The 24,925-nt window shown below is 48.7% G+C and overlaps 13 non-coding genes and 2 pseudogenes across 13 annotated transcripts; all 15 read left to right on the top strand.

Annotated features, from left to right (window-relative positions):
• The first annotated feature begins 300 nt into the window (after positions 1-300).
• On the top strand, positions 301-491 carry LOC141181410 (U2 spliceosomal RNA). Its single transcript, XR_012256989.1, has one exon. It is a non-coding gene; the product is annotated as a U2 spliceosomal RNA (small nuclear RNA).
• A 1,115-nt stretch (positions 492-1,606) lies between these two features.
• Positions 1,607-1,797, top strand: LOC141181412 (U2 spliceosomal RNA). Its single transcript, XR_012256991.1, has one exon. It is a non-coding gene; the product is annotated as a U2 spliceosomal RNA (small nuclear RNA).
• Positions 1,798-2,914: 1,117 nt separating this feature from the next.
• Positions 2,915-3,105, top strand: LOC141181634 (U2 spliceosomal RNA). Its single transcript, XR_012257192.1, has one exon. It is a non-coding gene; the product is annotated as a U2 spliceosomal RNA (small nuclear RNA).
• A 1,116-nt stretch (positions 3,106-4,221) lies between these two features.
• LOC141181413 (U2 spliceosomal RNA) lies at positions 4,222-4,412 on the top strand. Its single transcript, XR_012256992.1, has one exon. It is a non-coding gene; the product is annotated as a U2 spliceosomal RNA (small nuclear RNA).
• Positions 4,413-5,529: 1,117 nt separating this feature from the next.
• On the top strand, positions 5,530-5,720 carry LOC141181414 (U2 spliceosomal RNA). Its single transcript, XR_012256993.1, has one exon. It is a non-coding gene; the product is annotated as a U2 spliceosomal RNA (small nuclear RNA).
• A 1,113-nt stretch (positions 5,721-6,833) lies between these two features.
• Positions 6,834-7,024, top strand: LOC141181415 (U2 spliceosomal RNA). Its single transcript, XR_012256994.1, has one exon. It is a non-coding gene; the product is annotated as a U2 spliceosomal RNA (small nuclear RNA).
• A 1,117-nt stretch (positions 7,025-8,141) lies between these two features.
• LOC141181416 (U2 spliceosomal RNA) lies at positions 8,142-8,332 on the top strand. The gene has a single exon (XR_012256995.1). It is a non-coding gene; the product is annotated as a U2 spliceosomal RNA (small nuclear RNA).
• Positions 8,333-9,447: 1,115 nt separating this feature from the next.
• On the top strand, positions 9,448-9,638 carry LOC141181743 (U2 spliceosomal RNA). Its single transcript, XR_012257291.1, has one exon. It is a non-coding gene; the product is annotated as a U2 spliceosomal RNA (small nuclear RNA).
• A 1,117-nt stretch (positions 9,639-10,755) lies between these two features.
• Positions 10,756-10,924, top strand: LOC141182166 (U2 spliceosomal RNA; annotated as a pseudogene).
• A 7,665-nt stretch (positions 10,925-18,589) lies between these two features.
• On the top strand, positions 18,590-18,778 carry LOC141181956 (U2 spliceosomal RNA). The gene has a single exon (XR_012257471.1). It is a non-coding gene; the product is annotated as a U2 spliceosomal RNA (small nuclear RNA).
• Positions 18,779-19,894: 1,116 nt separating this feature from the next.
• Positions 19,895-20,085, top strand: LOC141181438 (U2 spliceosomal RNA). The gene has a single exon (XR_012257015.1). It is a non-coding gene; the product is annotated as a U2 spliceosomal RNA (small nuclear RNA).
• A 1,115-nt stretch (positions 20,086-21,200) lies between these two features.
• LOC141182169 (U2 spliceosomal RNA) lies at positions 21,201-21,316 on the top strand (annotated as a pseudogene).
• A 524-nt stretch (positions 21,317-21,840) lies between these two features.
• LOC141181892 (U2 spliceosomal RNA) lies at positions 21,841-22,022 on the top strand. Its single transcript, XR_012257424.1, has one exon. It is a non-coding gene; the product is annotated as a U2 spliceosomal RNA (small nuclear RNA).
• A 1,115-nt stretch (positions 22,023-23,137) lies between these two features.
• LOC141181657 (U2 spliceosomal RNA) lies at positions 23,138-23,328 on the top strand. Its single transcript, XR_012257213.1, has one exon. It is a non-coding gene; the product is annotated as a U2 spliceosomal RNA (small nuclear RNA).
• Positions 23,329-24,444: 1,116 nt separating this feature from the next.
• LOC141181439 (U2 spliceosomal RNA) lies at positions 24,445-24,635 on the top strand. The gene has a single exon (XR_012257016.1). It is a non-coding gene; the product is annotated as a U2 spliceosomal RNA (small nuclear RNA).
• Positions 24,636-24,925: the final 290 nt, after the last annotated feature.

A 24,925-nucleotide genomic window follows, 5' to 3' on the forward strand; every position in this document is an offset into this window, starting at 1 on the left:
TAAGGGTAGACAGCTGCTCATTCCACCCCCACCCCCCCCCGCCTTAATTGGTTCTCCTCCCTTCCAACGGTGTTGAGGCGGGTGGGAACAGCCGGGGGTTGAGGGTACTGTGCTAAAAGAGGTGGAGTTATGCAGATCTAAAACGCGTGGATTGCAGCAGCAGCAAGCCGAAAAGTGCAGGCATGTGAGGGATCTAGAGGTTGACAGCATGTCTTCTTAACGGGAGTCCAGGTGGCCATCTCCACAAATGGACTTTTCAGAATCCTTGGGTGGCACCGTAGTCGGAAACCAATTCTGGTTATCGCTTCTCGGCCTTTTGGCTAAGATCAAGTGTAGTATCTGTTCTTATCAGTTTAATATCTGATACGTCCCCTATCTGGGGACCATATATTAAATGGATTTTTAGAACAGGGAGATGGAAAAAGAGCTTGCTCTGTCCACTCCACGCATTGACCTGGTATTGCAGTATCTCCAGGACCGGTGCACCCCTTCTTTAATGCAGTTTCTAAAATCAGAAAGAATTGAATTCAATGCTTTTTGTTCATTTGGCTTGTTTGTCGGATTTTGGGATGGACTCTTTGGCTTTGCTTTTCTTCTCCTCATTGGATTTTTCATGTTAAAAGTTGCAGAAGCCAGATGACAAGCTCATTTTGGTTCAACTTCAGCAACTGTGCATTGCATTGCCATGTAATGTAATGCAATGCTATCTATCTAGCTCTCCCTCTATACTTCCTTTTGGATAAACAGACATATTAGGCAAGCATTTTGGATCTTTCACCTAAATAACTACAGGTGGTGAGATAAGCTGCACAATATAATTGACCTTTCAGTATATTGTTGCACACACACCATCTATTTAGCAAATGCCCTTGTTATCAACAGCAGCCTTTTAAACTCACCTGAGCTAACAGGTATGTGAGCTGGTTACTCTGCTGCGCTTAAAATTTCTTTTTTGGTTTGCTACAATGCCTTTTCTGAAACGTTGTCTCCCTCTGCTGGAACACTGACTTCTTTCATTTAATGCCTGCAGACTATAAAAGAGAAACCAACCCAAAAAGTTTGGTTGATTAGTCTGTGGCATTCTTTTAAACTGTTGCTTATGGCGGTCTCTGTGAGCTTCTCAGTGACATTCAGCCATCCAGGTATCCCGCCTGCAGTAGACGGAATGTGGCAATGGAACGCTGGCTGCGCGTGTCATAATAGGCTCTGAGCCTTTATATACCTGCGCACAGCAGCAGCCACCTTCAGTCTGCTGCTGGACAGCCAGCAGCAGCAGCAGCAGGAGAGGTAATTAATCAGCAACCCTCCTGCTAAGGGTAGACAGCTGCTCGTTCCACCCCCCCCCCGCCTTAATTGGTTCTCCTCCCTTCCAACGGTGTTGAGGCGGGTGGGAACAGCCGGGGGTTGAGGGTACTGTGCTAAAAGAGGTGGAGTTATGCAGATCTAAAACGCGTGGATTGCAGCAGCAGCAAGCCGAAAAGTGCAGGCATGTGAGGGATCTAGAGGTTGACAGCATGTCTTCTTAACGGGAGTCCAGGTGGCCATCTCCACAAATGGACTTTTCAGAATCCTTGGGTGGCACTGTAGTCGGAAACCAATTCTGGTTATCGCTTCTCGGCCTTTTGGCTAAGATCAAGTGTAGTATCTGTTCTTATCAGTTTAATATCTGATACGTCCCCTATCTGGGGACCATATATTAAATGGATTTTTAGAACAGGGAGATGGAAAAAGAGCTTGCTCTGTCCACTCCACGCATTGACCTGGTATTGCAGTATCTCCAGGACCGGTGCACCCCTTCTTTAATGCAGTTTCTAAAATCAGAAAGAATTGAATTCAATGCTTTTTGTTCATTTGGCTTGTTTGTCGGATTTTGGGATGGACTCTGGCTTTGCTTTTCTTCTCCTCATTGGATTTTTCATGTTAAAAGTTGCAGAAGCCAGATGACAAGCTCATTTTGGTTCAACTTCAGCAACTGTGCATTGCATTGCCATGTAATGTAATGCAATGCTATCTATCTAGCTCTCCCTCTATACTTCCTTTTGGATAAACAGACATATTAGGCAAGCATTTTGGAGCTTTCACCTAAATAACTACAGGTGGTGAGATAAGCTGCACAATATAATTGACCTTTCAGTATATTGTTGCACACACACCATCTATTTAGCAAATGCCCTTGTTATCAACAGCAGCCTTTTAAACTCACCTGAGCTAACAGGTATGTGAGCTGGTTACTCTGCTGCGCTTAAAATTTCTTTTTTGGTTTGCTACAATGCCTTTTCTGAAACGTTGTCTCCCTCTGCTGGAACACTGACTTCTTTCATTTAATGCCTGCAGACTATAAAAGAGAAACCAACCCAAAAAGTTTGGTTGATTAGTCTGTGGCATTCTTTTAAACTGTTGCTTATGGCGGTCTCTGTGAGCTTCTCAGTGACATTCAGCCATCCAGGTATCCCGCCTGCAGTAGACGGAATGTGGCAATGGAACGCTGGCTGCGCGTGTCATAATAGGCTCTGAGCCTTTATATACCTGCGCACAGCAGCAGCCACCTTCAGTCTGCTGCTGGACAGCCAGCAGCAGCAGCAGCAGGAGAGGTAATTAATCAGCAACCCTCCTGCTAAGGGTAGACAGCTGCTCGTTCCACCCCCCCCCCCCCCGCCTTAATTGGTTCTCCTCCCTTCCAACGGTGTTGAGGCGGGTGGGAACAGCCGGGGGTTGAGGGTACTGTGCTAAAAGAGGTGGAGTTATGCAGATCTAAAACGCGTGGATTGCAGCAGCAGCAAGCCGAAAAGTGCAGGCATGTGAGGGATCTAGAGGTTGACAGCATGTCTTCTTAACGGGAGTCCAGGTGGCCATCTCCACAAATGGACTTTTCAGAATCCTTGGGTGGCACCGTAGTCGGAAACCAATTCTGGTTATCGCTTCTCGGCCTTTTGGCTAAGATCAAGTGTAGTATCTGTTCTTATCAGTTTAATATCTGATACATCCCCTATCTGGGGACCATATATTAAATGGATTTTTAGAACAGGGAGATGGAAAAAGAGCTTGCTCTGTCCACTCCACGCATTGACCTGGTATTGCAGTATCTCCAGGACCGGTGCACCCCTTCTTTAATGCAGTTTCTAAAATCAGAAAGAATTGAATTCAATGCTTTTTGTTCATTTGGCTTGTTTGTCGGATTTTGGGATGGACTCTTTGGCTTTGCTTTTCTTCTCCTCATTGGATTTTTCATGTTAAAAGTTGCAGAAGCCAGATGACAAGCTCATTTTGGTTCAACTTCAGCAACTGTGCATTGCATTGCCATGTAATGTAATGCAATGCTATCTATCTAGCTCTCCCTCTATACTTCCTTTTGGATAAACAGACATATTAGGCAAGCATTTTGGAGCTTTCACCTAAATAACTACAGGTGGTGAGATAAGCTGCACAATATAATTGACCTTTCAGTATATTGTTGCACACACACCATCTATTTAGCAAATGCCCTTGTTATCAACAGCAGCCTTTTAAACTCACCTGAGCTAACAGGTATGTGAGCTGGTTACTCTGCTGCGCTTAAAATTTCTTTTTTGGTTTGCTACAATGCCTTTTCTGAAACGTTGTCTCCCTCTGCTGGAACACTGACTTCTTTCATTTAATGCCTGCAGACTATAAAAGAGAAACCAACCCAAAAAGTTTGGTTGATTAGTCTGTGGCATTCTTTTAAACTGTTGCTTATGGCGGTCTCTGTGAGCTTCTCAGTGACATTCAGCCATCCAGGTATCCCGCCTGCAGTAGACGGAATGTGGCAATGGAACGCTGGCTGCGCGTGTCATAATAGGCTCTGAGCCTTTATATACCTGCGCACAGCAGCAGCCACCTTCAGTCTGCTGCTGGACAGCCAGCAGCAGCAGCAGCAGGAGAGGTAATTAATCAGCAACCCTCCTGCTAAGGGTAGACAGCTGCTCGTTCCACCCCCCCCCCCGCCTTAATTGGTTCTCCTCCCTTCCAACGGTGTTGAGGCGGGTGGGAACAGCCGGGGGTTGAGGGTACTGTGCTAAAAGAGGTGGAGTTATGCAGATCTAAAACGCGTGGATTGCAGCAGCAGCAAGCCGAAAAGTGCAGGCATGTGAGGGATCTAGAGGTTGACAGCATGTCTTCTTAACGGGAGTCCAGGTGGCCATCTCCACAAATGGACTTTTCAGAATCCTTGGGTGGCACCGTAGTCGGAAACCAATTCTGGTTATCGCTTCTCGGCCTTTTGGCTAAGATCAAGTGTAGTATCTGTTCTTATCAGTTTAATATCTGATACGTCCCCTATCTGGGGACCATATATTAAATGGATTTTTAGAACAGGGAGATGGAAAAAGAGCTTGCTCTGTCCACTCCACGCATTGACCTGGTATTGCAGTATCTCCAGGACCGGTGCACCCCTTCTTTAATGCAGTTTCTAAAATCAGAAAGAATTGAATTCAATGCTTTTTGTTCATTTGGCTTGTTTGTCGGATTTTGGGATGGACTCTTTGGCTTTGCTTTTCTTTTCCTCATTGGATTTTTCATGTTAAAAGTTGCAGAAGCCAGATGACAAGCTCATTTTGGTTCAACTTCAGCAACTGTGCATTGCATTGCCATGTAATGTAATGCAATGCTATCTATCTAGCTCTCCCTCTATACTTCCTTTTGGATAAACAGACATATTAGGCAAGCATTTTGGAGCTTTCACCTAAATAACTACAGGTGGTGAGATAAGCTGCACAATATAATTGACCTTTCAGTATATTGTTGCACACACACCATCTATTTAGCAAATGCCCTTGTTATCAACAGCAGCCTTTTAAACTCACCTGAGCTAACAGGTATGTGAGCTGGTTACTCTGCTGCGCTTAAAATTTCTTTTTTGGTTTGCTACAATGCCTTTTCTGAAACGTTGTCTCCCTCTGCTGGAACACTGACTTCTTTCATTTAATGCCTGCAGACTATAAAAGAGAAACCAACCCAAAAAGTTTGGTTGATTAGTCTGTGGCATTCTTTTAAACTGTTGCTTATGGCGGTCTCTGTGAGCTTCTCAGTGACATTCAGCCATCCAGGTATCCCGCCTGCAGTAGACGGAATGTGGCAATGGAACGCTGGCTGCGCGTGTCATAATAGGCTCTGAGCCTTTATATACCTGCGCACAGCAGCAGCCACCTTCAGTCTGCTGCTGGACAGCCAGCAGCAGCAGCAGCAGGAGAGGTAATTAATCAGCAACCCTCCTGCTAAGGGTAGACAGCTGCTCGTTCCACCCCCCCCCCCCGCCTTAATTGGTTCTCCTCCCTTCCAACGGTGTTGAGGCGGGTGGGAACAGCCGGGGGTTGAGGGTACTGTGCTAAAAGAGGTGGAGTTATGCAGATCTAAAACGCGTGGATTGCAGCAGCAGCAAGCCGAAAAGTGCAGGCATGTGAGGGATCTAGAGGTTGACAGCATGTCTTCTTAACGGGAGTCCAGGTGGCCATCTCCACAAATGCACTTTTCAGAATCCTTGGGTGGCACCGTAGTCGGAAACCAATTCTGGTTATCGCTTCTCGGCCTTTTGGCTAAGATCAAGTGTAGTATCTGTTCTTATCAGTTTAATATCTGATACGTCCCCTATCTGGGGACCATATATTAAATGGATTTTTAGAACAGGGAGATGGAAAAAGAGCTTGCTCTGTCCACTCCACGCATTGACCTGGTATTGCAGTATCTCCAGGACCGGTGCACCCCTTCTTTAATGCAGTTTCTAAAATCAGAAAGAATTGAATTCAATGCTTTTTGTTCATTTGGCTTGTTTGTCGGATTTTGGGATGGACTCTTTGGCTTTGCTTTTCTTCTCCTCATTGGATTTTTCATGTTAAAAGTTGCAGAAGCCAGATGACAAGCTCATTTTGGTTCAACTTCAGCAACTGTGCATTGCATTGCCATGTAATGTAATGCAATGCTATCTATCTAGCTCTCCCTCTATACTTCCTTTTGGATAAACAGACATATTAGGCAAGCATTTTGGAGCTTTCACCTAAATAACTACAGGTGGTGAGATAAGCTGCACAATATAATTGACCTTTCAGTATATTGTTGCACACACACCATCTATTTAGCAAATGCCCTTGTTATCAACAGCAGCCTTTTAAACTCACCTGAGCTAACAGGTATGTGAGCTGGTTACTCTGCTGCGCTTAAAATTTCTTTTTTGGTTTGCTACAATGCCTTTTCTGAAACGTTGTCTCCCTCTGCTGGAACACTGACTTCTTTCATTTAATGCCTGCAGACTATAAAAGAGAAACCAACCCAAAAAGTTTGGTTGATTAGTCTGTGGCATTCTTTTAAACTGTTGCTTATGGCGGTCTCTGTGAGCTTCTCAGTGACATTCAGCCATCCAGGTATCCCGCCTGCAGTAGACGGAATGTGGCAATGGAACGCTGGCTGCGCGTGTCATAATAGGCTCTGAGCCTTTATATACCTGCGCACAGCAGCAGCCACCTTCAGTCTGCTGCTGGACAGCCAGCAGCAGCAGCAGGAGAGGTAATTAATCAGCAACCCTCCTGCTAAGGGTAGACAGCTGCTCGTTCCACCCCCCCCCCCGCCTTAATTGGTTCTCCTCCCTTCCAACGGTGTTGAGGCGGGTGGGAACAGCCGGTGGTTGAGGGTACTGTGCTAAAAGAGGTGGAGTTATGCAGATCTAAAACGCGTGGATTGCAGCAGCAGCAAGCCGAAAAGTGCAGGCATGTGAGGGATCTAGAGGTTGACAGCATGTCTTCTTAACGGGAGTCCAGGTGGCCATCTCCACAAATGGACTTTTCAGAATCCTTGGGTGGCACCGTAGTCGGAAACCAATTCTGGTTATCGCTTCTCGGCCTTTTGGCTAAGATCAAGTGTAGTATCTGTTCTTATCAGTTTAATATCTGATACGTCCCCTATCTGGGGACCATATATTAAATGGATTTTTAGAACAGGGAGATGGAAAAAGAGCTTGCTCTGTCCACTCCACGCATTGACCTGGTATTGCAGTATCTCCAGGACCGGTGCACCCCTTCTTTAATGCAGTTTCTAAAATCAGAAAGAATTGAATTCAATGCTTTTTGTTCATTTGGCTTGTTTGTCGGATTTTGGGATGGACTCTTTGGCTTTGCTTTTCTTCTCCTCATTGGATTTTTCATGTTAAAAGTTGCAGAAGCCAGATGACAAGCTCATTTTGGTTCAACTTCAGCAACTGTGCATTGCATTGCCATGTAATGTAATGCAATGCTATCTATCTAGCTCTCCCTCTATACTTCCTTTTGGATAAACAGACATATTAGGCAAGCATTTTGGAGCTTTCACCTAAATAACTACAGGTGGTGAGATAAGCTGCACAATATAATTGACCTTTCAGTATATTGTTGCACACACACCATCTATTTAGCAAATGCCCTTGTTATCAACAGCAGCCTTTTAAACTCACCTGAGCTAACAGGTATGTGAGCTGGTTAATCTGCTGTGCTTAAAATTTCTTTTTTGGTTTGCTACAATGCCTTTTCTGAAACGTTGTCTCCCTCTGCTGGAACACTGACTTCTTTCATTTAATGCCTGCAGACTATAAAAGAGAAACCAACCCAAAAAGTTTGGTTGATTAGTCTGTGGCATTCTTTTAAACTGTTGCTTATGGCGGTCTCTGTGAGCTTCTCAGTGACATTCAGCCATCCAGGTATCCCGCCTGCAGTAGACGGAATGTGGCAATGGAACGCTGGCTGCGCGTGTCATAATAGGCTCTGAGCCTTTATATACCTGCGCACAGCAGCAGCCACCTTCAGTCTGCTGCTGGACACCCAGCAGCAGCAGCAGCAGGAGAGGTAATTAATCAGCAACCCTCCTGCTAAGGGTAGACAGCTGCTCGTTCCACCCCCCCCCCCCGCCTTAATTGGTTCTCCTCCCTTCCAACGGTGTTGAGGCGGGTGGGAACAGCCGGGGGTTGAGGGTACTGTGCTAAAAGAGGTGGAGTTATGCAGATCTAAAACGCGTGGATTGCAGCAGCAGCAAGCCGAAAAGTGCAGGCATGTGAGGGATCTAGAGGTTGACAGCATGTCTTCTTAACGGGAGTCCAGGTGGCCATCTCCACAAATGGACTTTTCAGAATCCTTGGGTGGCACCGTAGTCGGAAACCAATTCTGGTTATCGCTTCTCGGCCTTTTGGCTAAGATCAAGTGTAGTATCTGTTCTTATCAGTTTAATATCTGATACGTCCCCTATCTGGGGACCATATATTAAATGGATTTTTAGAACAGGGAGATGGAAAAAGAGCTTGCTCTGTCCACTCCACGCATTGACCTGGTATTGCAGTATCTCCAGGACCGGTGCACCCCTTCTTTAATGCAGTTTCTAAAATCAGAAAGAATTGAATTCAATGCTTTTTGTTCATTTGGCTTGTTTGTCGGATTTTGGGATGGACTCTTTGGCTTTGCTTTTCTTCTCCTCATTGGATTTTTCATGTTAAAAGTTGCAGAAGCCAGATGACAAGCTCATTTTGGTTCAACTTCAGCAACTGTGCATTGCATTGCCATGTAATGTAATGCAATGCTATCTATCTAGCTCTCCCTCTATACTTCCTTTTGGATAAACAGACATATTAGGCAAGCATTTTGGAGCTTTCACCTAAATAACTACAGGTGGTGAGATAAGCTGCACAATATAATTGACCTTTCAGTATATTGTTGCACACACACCATCTATTTAGCAAATGCCCTTGTTATCAACAGCAGCCTTTTAAACTCACCTGAGCTAACAGGTATGTGAGCTGGTTACTCTGCTGCGCTTAAAATTTCTTTTTTGGTTTGCTACAATGCCTTTTCTGAAACGTTGTCTCCCTCTGCTGGAACACTGACTTCTTTCATTTAATGCCTGCAGACTATAAAAGAGAAACCAACCCAAAAAGTTTGGTTGATTAGTCTGTGGCATTCTTTTAAACTGTTGCTTATGGCGATCTCTGTGAGCTTCTCAGTGACATTCAGCCATCCAGGTATCCCGCCTGCAGTAGACGGAATGTGGCAATGGAACGCTGGCTGCGCGTGTCATAATAGGCTCTGAGCCTTTATATACCTGCGCACAGCAGCAGCCACCTTCAGTCTGCTGCTGGACAGCCAGCAGCAGCAGCAGCAGGAGAGGTAATTAATCAGCAACCCTCCTGCTAAGGGTAGACAGCTGCTCGTTCCACCCCCCCCCCGCCTTAATTGGTTCTCCTCCCTTCCAACGGTGTTGAGGCAGGTGGGAACAGCCGGTGGTTGAGGGTACTGTGCTAAAAGAGGTGGAGTTATGCAGATCTAAAACGCGTGGATTGCAGCAGCAGCAAGCCGAAAAGTGCAGGCATGTGAGGGATCTAGAGGTTGACAGCATGTCTTCTTAACGGGAGTCCAGGTGGCCATCTCCACAAATGGACTTTTCAGAATCCTTGGGTGGCACCGTAGTCGGAAACCAATTCTGGTTATCGCTTCCCGGCCTTTTGGCTAAGATCAAGTGTAGTATCTGTTCTTATCAGTTTAATATCTGATACGTCCCCTATCTGGGGACCATATATTAAATGGATTTTTAGAACAGGGAGATGGAAAAAGAGCTTGCTCTGTCCACTCCACGCATTGACCTGGTATTGCAGTATCTCCAGGACCGGTGCACCCCTTCTTTAATGCAGTTTCTAAAATCAGAAAGAATTGAATTCAATGCTTTTTGTTCATTTGGCTTGTTTGTCGGATTTTGGGATGGACTCTTTGGCTTTGCTTTTCTTCTCCTCATTGGATTTTTCATGTTAAAAGTTGCAGAAGCCAGATGACAAGCTCATTTTGGTTCAACTTCAGCAACTGTGCATTGCATTGCCATGTAATGTAATGCAATGCTATCTATCTAGCTCTCCCTCTATACTTCCTTTTGGATAAACAGACATATTAGGCAAGCATTTTGGAGCTTTCACCTAAATAACTACAGGTGGTGAGATAAGCTGCACAATATAATTGACCTTTCAGTATATTGTTGCACACACACCATCTATTTAGCAAATGCCCTTGTTATCAACAGCAGCCTTTTAAACTCACCTGAGCTAACAGGTATGTGAGCTGGTTACTCTGCTGTGCTTAAAATTTCTTTTTTGGTTTGCTACAATGCCTTTTCTGAAACGTTGTCTCCCTCTGCTGGAACACTGACTTCTTTCATTTAATGCCTGCAGACTATAAAAGAGAAACCAACCCAAAAAGTTTGGTTGATTAGTCTGTGGCATTCTTTTAAACTGTTGCTTATGGCGGTCTCTGTGAGCTTCTCAGTGACATTCAGCCATCCAGGTATCCCGCCTGCAGTAGACGGAATGTGGCAATGGAACGCTGGCTGCGCGTGTCATAATAGGCTCTGAGCCTTTATATACCTGCGCACAGCAGCAGCCACCTTCAGTCTGCTGCTGGACAGCCAGCAGCAGCAGCAGCAGGAGAGGTAATTAATCAGCAACCCTCCTGCTAAGGGTAGACAGCTGCTCGTTCCACCCCCCCCCCCCGCCTTAATTGGTTCTCCTCCCTTCCAACGGTGTTGAGGCGGGTGGGAACAGCCGGGGGTTGAGGGTACTGTGCTAAAAGAGGTGGAGTTATGCAGATCTAAAACGCGTGGATTGCAGCAGCAGCAAGCCGAAAAGTGCAGGCATGTGAGGGATCTAGAGGTTGACAGCATGTCTTCTTAACGGGAGTCCAGGTGGCCATCTCCACAAATGGACTTTTCAGAATCCTTGGGTGGCACCGTAGTCGGAAACCAATTCTGGTTATCGCTTCTCGGCCTTTTGGCTAAGATCAAGTGTAGTATTGTGACACCCCAGGGGTCTGGTTGTCACAGTGATAGAGATATTACGTCTGAGAGCAGGTGGGAGGTCCTTTGGTCAGGGATCCTGTGCATGCCACACCTCCTGCCCAGCCTTGGGAGGGGAAGAACTTCCCCTGTATAAACCCGGGGCTGAGGCAGGGTTAGTGAGTCCAGGAAGAGTAGAGACAAGAGCAGCATAGGAAGCAGCAGAGTCACAAGGAGTCAGGGGCTGGCAGCTAAAGAGCTCGCCCTGACTAAGAAGATTCTTTACCGGACCCGGAGTCCGAGGCTGTGGGGACTAACTTCTACCCAGCAGCAGAATCCGTCAGGCAGGGGATTTCAGGTCCCCTGGCCCAGAAGCCCGAAGGCCCGGTCACACGCGTGGAGCGGAAGCCATTAGAAGGCCCCGAGTCACCGGCCATACGGGTGAGCACCACACGGTACACTCAGGGACGTGGGCTACTTACATCAGCTTCTAGCAAGGTAGCCAGAAGAGTACAGTCAGCTTGGGAGGCCTACAACTACGCCTGGCCAGGGGAGATCCCATCTGCTCAAGGACTGACCAGGCCCCGTTCGCTAGCAAGTACTCCGGGAGGGTCTATCGTTGTTACCAGTAAAGACCCTGAACGCTACCATACCGTCTCTGAGTGGTTCCTGCTACCCCCATCATCCACGTCGGCTGCCCTGAGGCCATACCCCTCCCGTTGGGGGTTATACTATCACGCTGCACCATCCTTCCACCGGCCTCAGCGGTCTGCCCTGCAGCAGCAGCCCCCCTGGCTGCATTAACGGGTGGCGTAGACATCAACCATTTTCTACCGCTAACAGACTGCCGTCCAGTTTGACTCCCTGGGCACGGACCGGGTCACCGCCACGAGACTACAACCCTAAACAGATCCGGCTCCGGGTAAGCTCCCGCGTGCGCAACGCAGCGCGACACAGGCCCAGGGGCGCGTCAACTTTGGCGTAGTCGGCAGGATCACGTGCCCGCAACCACCGGGTACTGCGTGCCTGAAAAGCAAAGACTGTTCAAACTTACCAGTGGTGAAGATTCCCGCCATCGGTGGAGATTCCCGCCATCCGGCGCCATCTTCAGCCTTCTTCCCGCCATCGGTGAAGTTTCCCGCCATCCGGCGCCATCTTCAGCCTTCTTCCCGCCATCCGTGGAGTTTTCCCGCCATTGGACGCCATCTTGAGGACGCCGCGCGGGAAGAAGAGGGGCGTGGACTCCGAAAGCGCGCGAGAACTGAAGCCCCGCCTCACGTCTGGACGTTGCGTAAGGTCCTGGAAGGAGCCCAGCAGACGCCGACGTCACAGGAGCGCGACGGAAGGTCCTCAACCCTGACGATCCACTGCGGAGCCGCGGCCTACGGAACAGGATCATCGCAAGGTAGGCCACGGTCCACTAGGGGGGAGGAAGATGTCGGATACGGAGGAGAGCTCCACTGCCTCAACCCCCGCCAGCGCTACCGCTGTTGCAGTTATGCCCTTCACCATGCCCTATATCCCGGGAGCAGCTTGGCTACCCCAGTACTCAGGGGAGTCACATACCCTGCATGACTTTAGAGAAAAGCTGGATAGCCTCTTCCAGGTGTACCCCCTCACAGAAGAGCAAAAAGTGAGCATCCTGGTGGCCCAACTAACTGGGGCAGCCAAAAGGGAAGTAAAATCCTGGCCACCTGGGAGGAAGACTGTCGCAGGGATACTAACCCGGCTGAAGGACACCTTTGATACCCGCACCTCAGCCGAGATTAAACTTAGATTCTACGGGTGCAAGCAGCGAGCGCATGAGAGTATAAGGGACTATGCACTCAACCTACAAGAGGCCCTGAGGGCCATTAAGCAGACCGACCCTAATGGAGTGGGAAACGAGGACAGGCTGTTGACCGAACAATTTATAGAGGGTTTATATTGCAATGCCCACCGCACCCAGTTGCGGGCAATGGCCTTACAGGACCCTCATCTAGAATTTGCACAGTTCAAGGACAGAGCCATCCGGGTGCTCCGAGAACCGGCACCAGGTGGCGTTGTGACCCACAGACGCCCCACTACCACTTACTACCAGGAGGCGGCGCCCTTGTCAGCAGGGCCTGTGGGAGCTGATGCGCAGGCTTTGGACAATGACCCGGCTCCAGACCTACACCATCAGGTCCAAGAGCTAGCTAAAAGCGTTGCTGCGCTAACCCGAACTGTGCAGTCTTTACAGGTTTCCACTCCAGGGAAGATCCAGCTGGCATCCGGACCAGAGGACATCCCGTGGCGTCGACCAAGGAGGACCCCACCGGCCAGAGGAAGACCCAGTGACCGATACAGCGAGGACGGACGACCCATCTGCCGCCGCTGCAATCAACCCGGACATATGGAAAGGTACTGTTCTTTAAACGGGCACAACCTGGGGTAGAGGGCCAACCCCCAGGAAAAAGATCACCAGGCCCATCGAACTGGCGCGACAGATATGTGGGAGGACGTCCAGTCTTGCCTGTGGTACTGGATGGCATTCCCATGAGTGCCCTACTGGACACCGGGTCACAGGTCACCACCATCCCGTACGTGCTCTTCAAGCAGTACTGGAATGACTCGGATATTACCCGCTACCCTGACGACGACTTGAGTATCATCGCCAGCAATGGTCAGCCCGTGCCACAGATCGGATTTAAAGAGGTGACCATCAAAATTGGTAGAGTCGAACTGGCCGCACAGGGACTGATCATTGTAGATATTGACAAACATGAGAGTCACCCAAAAATAACTCTAGGAACTAATGTAATTGAAAATTGTCTTGCAGAGGTGATTTTCCTTTTACAGCAGGTTGCCAAGAATGCCAGCTCCGGCGAGCAGCGGGTGCTCCAGAAAGAGATCCGGGCACTGATGCAACGGCAACAAGTGGAACTCTCCGGCGGTGAGATTGGTAGCGTAAGAATGTGTGACCCTTTTCCTATTGCCATGCCCCCAAAAAGTGAAATGATGATTTGGTGCCGGGCAGCTATTGGTCTGAGAGGTAGAGATTACCAGGCAATGGTAGAACCAGTTTACTCAGACAGTAGGCCCACCATTTTGACAGCACGGGGGGTGGTCAATGTACGCCATGGGAGGGTGCCCGTTCGCATAATAAATATCGGGGAGAGGGAAGTGTACCTGCCCCGGTATGCCACGCTAGCCAAATTATATACCACTAATCAAAATTCTATACAATCTGTGGAACCCTTGCCTCCATCTCACCCGGAGGAAGGTAACGGCTCTAAGAAAGACATGGAGGACTGGTGTCAGCAACTACATCTGGGTACTGACTCCACTCCCTCACACCAGAAACAAGGAGTCTATCGGGTGGTTCAAGAGTATGAGAGAGTGTTTAGTAAATACCCGTTAGACTTCGGGCGAGTCAAGGGGGTAGAACACCGCATCCCCACGGGAGATCATCCTCCCATAAAAGAGAGGTATCGACCCGTACCCCCTGCACATTACCAACACGCCAAGGGGATGCTTAGAGACATGAAGGAGGCTGGGGTAATCCGGGATAGCTGTAGCCCCTGGGCAGCCCCACTAGTTTTAGTCAAAAAGAAAGACAACACCATGAGGATGTGTGTAGATTACCGGAAAATCAACCGTATCACACACAAGGATGCGTACCCCTTACCAAGGATAGAGGAGTCATTGGCTGCTTTAAGATCTGCTAACTTCTTCTCTACCTTGGATCTCACTAGCGGGTACTGGCAGGTTCCTGTAGCAGAGGCGGACCGGGAGAAGACCGCATTCACCACCCCGATGGGACTTAGCGAGTTCACCTGCATGCCGTTCGGACTCTGCAACGCCCCAGGAACCTTCCAACGATTAATGGAGTGCTGTCTGGGCCACAGAAACTTCGAGACGGTCCTGTTGTACCTGGACGATGTCATCGTATACTCCAAAACTTATGAGGACCACCTGAAACACCTGGCGGAGGTGTTCGAAGCTCTGGCGAGTTACGGCCTAAAGGTGAAACCCTCCAAGTGTCACCTCCTGAAACCAAAGGTGCAATACCTGGGACACGTGGTGAGCGCTGACGGAGTGGCTCCCGACCCCGATAAGATCACCGCAATTAAGGGATGGCCAAGCCCCTCCAGCGTAAAAGAAGTGCGGCAGTTCCTAGGGTTGGTAGGCTACTACCGAAGGTTTATTCCCGGTTTCACCAAAAAGGCAGCTCCTATGCAGGACCTCCTGATAGGCCAGTCCCGGAAGGCCAAGAACCAGAAGCCGCCCTTCAAATGGGAAAAGCTAGAAGAAGAGTCCTTCCGCCAGCTGAAGATGGCCCTCACGGGGGATGAAATCTTGGCGTACCCGGACTATAGCCAGCCCTTCATCCTCTACACCGACGCCAGTAACATCGGGCTAGGAGCCGTACTGTCCCAGATTCAGCAGGGGAGAGAACGAGTAATCTCCTATGCCAGCCGAAAACTGCGACCCACCGAAAGGAACCCCGAAAATTACAGCTCATTTAAGCTAGAGTTCCTGGCCGTGGTATGGGCAGTCACCGAGCGCTTTAGGCATTACCTCGCTTCTTCCCGGTTCACCGTATACACGGATAACAACCCGTTGACACACCTGGACACGGCAAGACTCGGTGCCCTGGAGCAGAGGTGGATGGCCCGTCTGTCCAACTACGAGTTCACAATTAAATACCGGGCAGGGCGCTCCAATACCAACGCGGACGCCCTGTCCAGGATGCCCAACCTGCCGGACGGAGGAGAAGATCCGGAGGGACTGGAAGAAGTTGAACTCCCTGCGTTCCACCGTCATGGGACTATCCAGTATTCCCACCGGGTAAGGAGTAAGCAGGCTGCTACGTTGAACCCCTTACCTCACTACAACTGGGCGGAAACGCAAGACAGCGACCCTGCCGTCCGACTGGTGAAGGAGATGCTGACTCGCCCGGAGGCTAGCCTGGAATCAGACGCTCCAGAGGAAGCCAAACAACTATGGGCAGAGAAGAGTCGACTGTTCCTTTACAAGGGGAAGTTGTGCCGCAGAATGGTTAACTCCAGGACGCATGAACTACTCTGGCAAGTAGTGGTGCCACGAAGAGACGCAGCCATGGTGATGGAGGCATACCACGACGGAGCTGGACACTTCGGGTGGAAAAAGCTGGAGTTCCTGCTGCGCGAGCGGTTCCACTGGGTAGGCATGAGGGGAACCATCGAGAAGTGGTGCAGAGACTGTGGCCCGTGCAATCTGAGAAGGAAGGACCGGGCCAGCCAGAAGACTCCCCTGCAGTCCATCGTCACCCGGCAACCGTTGGAACTGGTAGCCTTGGATCATGTAAAACTGACCCCCAGCAGAAGTGGCTACGTCTACGCGTTAACCATCGTGGATCATTACTCCCGGTTTCTGGTTGTCGTCCCCGTCAAGGACTTAACGGCTCGAACAGCAGCTAGAGCCTTCCAGCAGCACTTTTGCCGTCCACACGGGTACCCGGACCAAGTGCTGACGGACCAGGGACCTGCCTTTGAAGCGGAGGTCTTCCAGGAATTCTGCAATCTGTATGGCTGCCGGAAGATAAGGACGACACCCTACCATCCGCAAACTAATGGACTTTGTGAGAAAATGAACCAGGTGGTAATGGATCTTCTAAAAACGTTGCCCCTGGAAGAACGCAGTCTGTGGCCTGAGAAGTTGCCCGATCTGGTGGACCTATACAACCACATCCCGGTAGGTTCCACCAACTGTACCCCGGCTTACCTAATGAGGGCAAGACCTGGTAAGTTACCTGTTGACCTGGAAATGGGAGTCCTGACGCCCGAGGACACTTCACCAGAAACAGACTGGGACACAGAGAGGCAGCAGCAGTACCGGAAAGTACAGGAGAGCGTGGAGCGAAGTCTCTGTCAGGCTAGGGAAAGACAAGAGAAGACTTACAACCAGTATGCTCCCGCTGTTCCCCTGGTACCCGGAGAGCAGGTCTTGAAGAGGAAGAGACGGCTCCACAAGTTGGACGACCAGTGGGAGAAGGACCCGTACACCGTACTGCCCTCAAGCCACGAGAACCCGAAGGTCTGTACCATCAGTAAAGACGGAGGGGAAACCACAGCCATTGTATCCCGGGACCACCTGAAGAAGTGCCCCGAACAACTGAGGAACCCTGAGGAGGAACAGGAAGACCATCGACCCGTGGAAGAAAGGGAAGATATGGTTAGTACCGTGCTCGGGGACTTCCCTCGGTCTTGGACTCAAGTCAATGGTGCAGTTGTGGTACCCGTACTCACCTTCCTCCAACCATCATCCCAAGAACCTACGGAGCAACGGGTAGAGCTGGAAGAGCAGCCGGTCCAGGAGGCAGAAGACTCCACCCAAGCGGAACAGGAGAATCCACCCTCTGCTTATAGTGAGCCTGCCGTACCCCTAGTGAGACAAAGAGCCGGTAGACAGCTGCCCAGTTTACCCTTGACAGCTCCTACACCCTGTAGTTCAGGGCCAGACAGTCAGCTCCGTAGGTCCACTAGGGCCACTAGAGGCCAGTTACCCGCACGTTGGAGGATCTAAATGTTTAAGTTGTTTTACAATGTTTACCTGTTTATTGTTGCTTGTGTGTAATTTTGTGTTTCTAGTTGTTTTTAGGAGTCTTCGGTGGATTTACCGGGAATCCTTTGTATATAGTTGGAGCGTAACCCAGGATGGACTAGAGACTGTTAAGGACTTGGGGTAGGACAGACCCCTACCTGGTTACGTCTCCCTGTGTTGGTGAAATGGACACCTTTGCTTTTCTTCAAAGACTGCACCCGGTTGCGGACATCCGTGACCATCTTATTGTGTTTCCTTATTGTATTTTATTGTTCTTTGATATACCTTGTTATATTTTTCTAAAAAGTGTTTAGTCCCAGAGTACTAAATTTCACTAGGGGGGAGTGTGACACCCCAGGGGTCTGGTTGTCACAGTGATAGAGATATTACGTCTGAGAGCAGGTGGGAGGTCCTTTGGTCAGGGATCCTGTGCATGCCACACCTCCTGCCCAGCCTTGGGAGGGGAAGAACTTCCCCTGTATAAACCCGGGGCTGAGGCAGGGTTAGTGAGTCCAGGAAGAGTAGAGACAAGAGCAGCATAGGAAGCAGCAGAGTCACAAGGAGTCAGGGGCTGGCAGCTAAAGAGCTCGCCCTGACTAAGAAGATTCTTTACCGGACCCGGAGTCCGAGGCTGTGGGGACTAACTTCTACCCAGCAGCAGAATCCGTCAGGCAGGGGATTTCAGGTCCCCTGGCCCAGAAGCCCGAAGGCCCGGTCACACGCGTGGAGCGGAAGCCATTAGAAGGCCCCGAGTCACCGGCCATACGGGTGAGCACCACACGGTACACTCAGGGACGTGGGCTACTTACATCAGCTTCTAGCAAGGTAGCCAGAAGAGTACAGTCAGCTTGGGAGGCCTACAACTACGCCTGGCCAGGGGAGATCCCATCTGCTCAAGGACTGACCAGGCCCCGTTCGCTAGCAAGTACTCCGGGAGGGTCTATCGTTGTTACCAGTAAAGACCCTGAACGCTACCATACCGTCTCTGAGTGGTTCCTGCTACCCCCATCATCCACGTCGGCTGCCCTGAGGCCATACCCCTCCCGTTGGGGGTTATACTATCACGCTGCACCATCCTTCCACCGGCCTCAGCGGTCTGCCCTGCAGCAGCAGCCCCCCTGGCTGCATTAACGGGTGGCGTAGACATCAACCATTTTCTACCGCTAACAGACTGCCGTCCAGTTTGACTCCCTGGGCACGGACCGGGTCACCGCCACGAGACTACAACCCTAAACAGATCCGGCTCCGGGTAAGCTCCCGCGTGCGCAACGCAGCGCGACACAGGCCCAGGGGCGCGTCAGTATCTGTTCTTATCAGTTTAATATCTGATACGTCCCCTATCTGGGGACCATATATTAAATGGATTTTTAGAACAGGGAGATGGAAAAAGAGCTTGCTCTGTCCACTCCACGCATTGACCTGGTATTGCAGTATCTCCAGGACCGGTGCACCCCTTCTTTAATGCAGTTTCTAAAATCAGAAAGAATTGAATTCAATGCTTTTTGTTCATTTGGCTTGTTTGTCGGATTTTGGGATGGACTCTTTGGCTTTGCTTTTCTTCTCCTCATTGGATTTTTCATGTTAAAAGTTGCAGAAGCCAGATGACAAGCTCATTTTGGTTCAACTTCAGCAACTGTGCATTGCATTGCCATGTAATGTAATGCAATGCTATCTATCTAGCTCTCCCTCTATACTTCCTTTTGGATAAACAGACATATTAGGCAAGCATTTTGGAGCTTTCACCTAAATAACTACAGGTGGTGAGATAAGCTGCACAATATAATTGACCTTTCAGTATATTGTTGCACACACACCATCTATTTAGCAAATGCCCTTGTTATCAACAGCAGCCTTTTAAACTCACCTGAGCTAACAGGTATGTGAGCTGGTTACTCTGCTGCGCTTAAAATTTCTTTTTTGGTTTGCTACAATGCCTTTTCTGAAACGTTGTCTCCCTCTGCTGGAACACTGACTTCTTTCATTTAATGCCTGCAGACTATAAAAGAGAAACCAACCCAAAAAGTTTGGTTGATTAGTCTGTGGCATTCTTTTAAACTGTTGCTTATGGCGATCTCTGTGAGCTTCTCAGTGACATTCAGCCATCCAGGTATCCCGCCTGCAGTAGACGGAATGTGGCAATGGAACGCTGGCTGCGCGTGTCATAATAGGCTCTGAGCCTTTATATACCTGCGCACAGCAGCAGCCACCTTCAGTCTGCTGCTGGACAGCCAGCAGCAGCAGCAGCAGGAGAGGTAATTAATCAGCAACCCTCCTGCTAAGGGTAGACAGCTGCTCGTTCCACCCCCCCCCCCGCCTTAATTGGTTCTCCTCCCTTCCAACGGTGTTGAGGCGGGTGGGAACAGCCGGGGGTTGAGGGTACTGTGCTAAAAGAGGTGGAGTTATGCAGATCTAAAACGCGTGGATTGCAGCAGCAGCAAGCCGAAAAGTGCAGGCATGTGAGGGATCTAGAGGTTGACAGCATGTCTTCTTAACGGGAGTCCAGGTGGCCATCTCCACAAATGGACTTTTCAGAATCCTTGGGTGGCACCGTAGTCGGAAACCAATTCTGGTTATCGCTTCTCGGCCTTTTGGCTAAGATCAAGTGTAGTATCTGTTCTTATCAGTTTAATATCTGATACGTCCCCTATCTGGGGACCATATATTAAATGGATTTTTAGAACAGGGAGATGGAAAAAGAGCTTGCTCTGTCCACTCCACGCACTGACCTGGTATTGCAGTATCTCCAGGACCGGTGCACCCCTTCTTTAATGCAGTTTCTAAAATCAGAAAGAATTGAATTCAATGCTTTTTGTTCATTTGGCTTGTTTGTCGGATTTTGGGATGGACTCTTTGGCTTTGCTTTTCTTCTCCTCATTGGATTTTTCATGTTAAAAGTTGCAGAAGCCAGATGACAAGCTCATTTTGGTTCAACTTCAGCAACTGTGCATTGCATTGCCATGTAATGTAATGCAATGCTATCTATCTAGCTCTCCCTCTATACTTCCTTTTGGATAAACAGACATATTAGGCAAGCATTTTGGAGCTTTCACCTAAATAACTACAGGTGGTGAGATAAGCTGCACAATATAATTGACCTTTCAGTATATTGTTGCACACACACCATCTATTTAGCAAATGCCCTTGTTATCAACAGCAGCCTTTTAAACTCACCTGAGCTAACAGGTATGTGAGCTGGTTACTCTGCTGCGCTTAAAATTTCTTTTTTGGTTTGCTACAATGCCTTTTCTGAAACGTTGTCTCCCTCTGCTGGAACACTGACTTCTTTCATTTAATGCCTGCAGACTATAAAAGAGAAACCAACCCAAAAAGTTTGGTTGATTAGTCTGTGGCATTCTTTTAAACTGTTGCTTATGGCGGTCTCTGTGAGCTTCTCAGTGACATTCAGCCATCCAGGTATCCCGCCTGCAGTAGACGGAATGTGGCAATGGAACGCTGGCTGCGCGTGTCATAATAGGCTCTGAGCCTTTATATACCTGCGCACAGCAGCAGCCACCTTCAGTCTGCTGCTGGACAGCCAGCAGCAGCAGCAGCAGGAGAGGTAATTAATCAGCAACCCTCCTGCTAAGGGTAGACAGCTGCTCGTTCCACCCCCCCCCCGCCTTAATTGGTTCTCCTCCCTTCCAACGGTGTTGAGGCGGGTGGGAACAGCCGGGGGTTGAGGGTACTGTGCTAAAAGAGGTGGAGTTATGCAGATCTAAAACGCGTGGATTGCAGCAGCAGCATGCCGAAAAGTGCAGGCATGTGAGGGATCTAGAGGTTGACAGCATGTCTTCTTAACGGGAGTCCAGGTGGCCATCTCCACAAATGGACTTTTCAGAATCCTTGGGTGGCACCGTAGTCGGAAACCAATTCTGGTTATCGCTTCTCGGCCTTTTGGTTAAGATCAAGTGTAGTATCTTTTGAAAAGGCAGTTTTGTCCTTGGCCTGCCCTAGTAAATTGATGCATATTACACACTGGTTTGGTGCACTTGTTAGTACGCCAGGTGGCTCATAGAGTTATCTGATGGAAAATATGGCCCTCCAGGATCGAAGTCACTAGGCTGGGTAAGTGTGAGGGCTTTGGAGCAATGTGCCCCAGGAGTAGGCGCCCTGGTGGGAGTCCAAGCTTACTGGGACTGGGAACCCCAGAAACACTTGGCTTCGTAGCACGCCGCACCTTTGCCAATCATACTTTCTGAGCAACCCCCCCTATTCCTGGCCTCCGGGCTAGGAAGGGGAATTTTTATAAACCCGGTCGGAGGTCCGGTCAGCTTTGGGCTGAGAAACCAACACAGGCTCCAGCTCCACTAGGGTGGCAGCCTAGATGGAAGCTGGGATCACGAAAACGGCTCTTCTCCGGCTTCGGCTAGGGAGAGCATCGGAGATCCCTGACCCTCGCTGTGGCCTTCTGGCTCGGAGGGATGGGGATGGTTTATTGGGGACCCTTTCCTCCGGGAAGGGTCCACATGAATCCTCGCCTCGTGCGCTGTTTTGGTGTGACTTCGGTCACATTTTTCAGTGCCTTGGATGCAGCTTCAATCAAAAAATCTGTTCTTATCAGTTTAATATCTGATACGTCCCCTATCTGGGGACCATATATTAAATGGATTTTTAGAACAGGGAGATGGAAAAAGAGCTTGCTCTGTCCACTCCACGCATTGACCTGGTATTGCAGTATCTCCAGGACCGGTGCACCCCTTCTTTAATGCAGTTTCTAAAATCAGAAAGAATTGAATTCAATGCTTTTTGTTCATTTGGCTTGTTTGTCGGATTTTGGGATGGACTCTTTGGCTTTGCTTTTCTTCTCCTCATTGGATTTTTCATGTTAAAAGTTGCAGAAGCCAGATGACAAGCTCATTTTGGTTCAACTTCAGCAACTGTGCATTGCATTGCCATGTAATGTAATGCAATGCTATCTATCTAGCTCTCCCTCTATACTTCCTTTTGGATAAACAGACATATTAGGCAAGCATTTTGGAGCTTTCACCTAAATAACTACAGGTGGTGAGATAAGCTGCACAATATAATTGACCTTTCAGTATATTGTTGCACACACACCATCTATTTAGCAAATGCCCTTGTTATCAACAGCAGCCTTTTAAACTCACCTGAGCTAACAGGTATGTGAGCTGGTTACTCTGCTGCGCTTAAAATTTCTTTTTTGGTTTGCTACAATGCCTTTTCTGAAACGTTGTCTCCCTCTGCTGGAACACTGACTTCTTTCATTTAATGCCTGCAGACTATAAAAGAGAAACCAACCCAAAAAGTTTGGTTGATTAGTCTATGGCATTCTTTTAAACTGTTGCTTATGGCGGTCTCTGTGAGCTTCTCAGTGACATTCAGCCATCCAGGTATCCCGCCTGCAGTAGACGGAATGTGGCAATGGAACGCTGGCTGCGCGTGTCATAATAGGCTCTGAGCCTTTATATACCTGCGCACAGCAGCAGCCACCTTCAGTCTGCTGCTGGACAGCCAGCAGCAGCAGCAGCAGGAGAGGTAATTAATCAGCAACCCTCCTGCTAAGGGTAGACAGCTGCTCGTTCCACCCCCCCCCCGCCTTAATTGGTTCTCCTCCCTTCCAACGGTGTTGAGGCGGGTGGGAACAGCCGGGGGTTGAGGGTACTGTGCTAAAAGAGGTGGAGTTATGCAGATCTAAAACGCGTGGATTGCAGCAGCAGCAAGCCGAAAAGTGCAGGCATGTGAGGGATCTAGAGGTTGACAGCATGTCTTCTTAACGGGAGTCCAGGTGGCCATCTCCACAAATGGACTTTTCAGAATCCTTGGGTGGCACCGTAGTCAGAAACCAATTCTGGTTATCGCTTCTCGGCCTTTTGGCTAAGATCAAGTGTAGTATCTGTTCTTATCAGTTTAATATCTGATACGTCCCCTATCTGGGGACCATATATTAAATGGATTTTTAGAACAGGGAGATGGAAAAAGAGCTTGCTCTGTCCACTCCACACATTGACCTGGTATTGCAGTATCTCCAGGACCGGTGCACCCCTTCTTTAATGCAGTTTCTAAAATCAGAAAGAATTGAATTCAATGCTTTTTGTTCATTTGGCTTGTTTGTCGGATTTTGGGATGGAGTCTTTGGCTTTGCTTTTCTTCTCCTCATTGGATTTTTCATGTTAAAAGTTGCAGAAGTCAGATGACAAGCTCATTTTGGTTCAACTTCAGCAACTGTGCATTGCATTGCCATGTAATGTAATGCAATGCTATCTATCTAGCTCTCCCTCTATACTTCCTTTTGGATAAACAGACATATTAGGCAAGCATTTTGGAGCTTTCACCTAAATAACTACAGGTGGTGAGATAAGCTGCACAATATAATTGACCTTTCAGTATATTGTTGCACACACACCATCTATTTAGCAAATGCCCTTGTTATCAACAGCAGCCTTTTAAACTCACCTGAGCTAACAGGTATGTGAGCTGGTTACTCTGCTGCGCTTAAAATTTCTTTTTTGGTTTGCTACAATGCCTTTTCTGAAACGTTGTCTCCCTCTGCTGGAACACTGACTTCTTTCATTTAATGCCTGCAGACTATAAAAGAGAAACCAACCCAAAAAGTTTGGTTGATTAGTCTGTGGCATTCTTTTAAACTGTTGCTTATGGCGGTCTCTGTGAGCTTCTCAGTGACATTCAGCCATCCAGGTATCCCGCCTGCAGTAGACGGAATGTGGCAATGGAACGCTGGCTGCGCGTGTCATAATAGGCTCTGAGCCTTTATATACCTGCGCACAGCAGCAGCCACCTTCAGTCTGCTGCTGGACAGCCAGCAGCAGCAGCAGCAGGAGAGGTAATTAATCAGCAACCCTCCTGCTAAGGGTAGACAGCTGCTCGTTCCACCCCCCCCCCCGCCTTAATTGGTTCTCCTCCCTTCCAACGGTGTTGAGGCGGGTGGGAACAGCCGGGGGTTGAGGGTACTGTGCTAAAAGAGGTGGAGTTATGCAGATCTAAAACGCGTGGATTGCAGCAGCAGCAAGCCGAAAAGTGCAGGCATGTGAGGGATCTAGAGGTTGACAGCATGTCTTCTTAACGGGAGTCCAGGTGGCCATCTCCACAAATGGACTTTTCAGAATCCTTGGGTGGCACCGTAGTCGGAAACCAATTCTGGTTATCGCTTCTCGGCCTTTTGGCTAAGATCAAGTGTAGTATCTGTTCTTATCAGTTTAATATCTGATACGTCCCCTATCTGGGGACCATATATTAAATGGATTTTTAGAACAGGGAGATGGAAAAAGAGCTTGCTCTGTCCACTCCACGCACTGACCTGGTATTGCAGTATCTCCAGGACCGGTGCACCCCTTCTTTAATGCAGTTTCTAAAATCAGAAAGAATTGAATTCAATGCTTTTTGTTCATTTGGCTTGTTTGTCGGATTTTGGGATGGACTCTTTGGCTTTGCTTTTCTTCTCCTCATTGGATTTTTCATGTTAAAAGTTGCAGAAGCCAGATGACAAGCTCATTTTGGTTCAACTTCAGCAACTGTGCATTGCATTGCCATGTAATGTAATGCAATGCTATCTATCTAGCTCTCCCTCTATACTTCCTTTTGGATAAACAGACATATTAGGCAAGCATTTTGGAGCTTTCACCTA

This window comes from Phyllobates terribilis, unplaced genomic scaffold (assembly GCF_046119375.1).
Source record: "Phyllobates terribilis strain yellow unplaced genomic scaffold, ASM4611937v1 Scaffold_34__1_contigs__length_13252353, whole genome shotgun sequence".
Lineage (NCBI taxonomy): Eukaryota > Metazoa > Chordata > Amphibia > Anura > Dendrobatidae > Phyllobates > Phyllobates terribilis.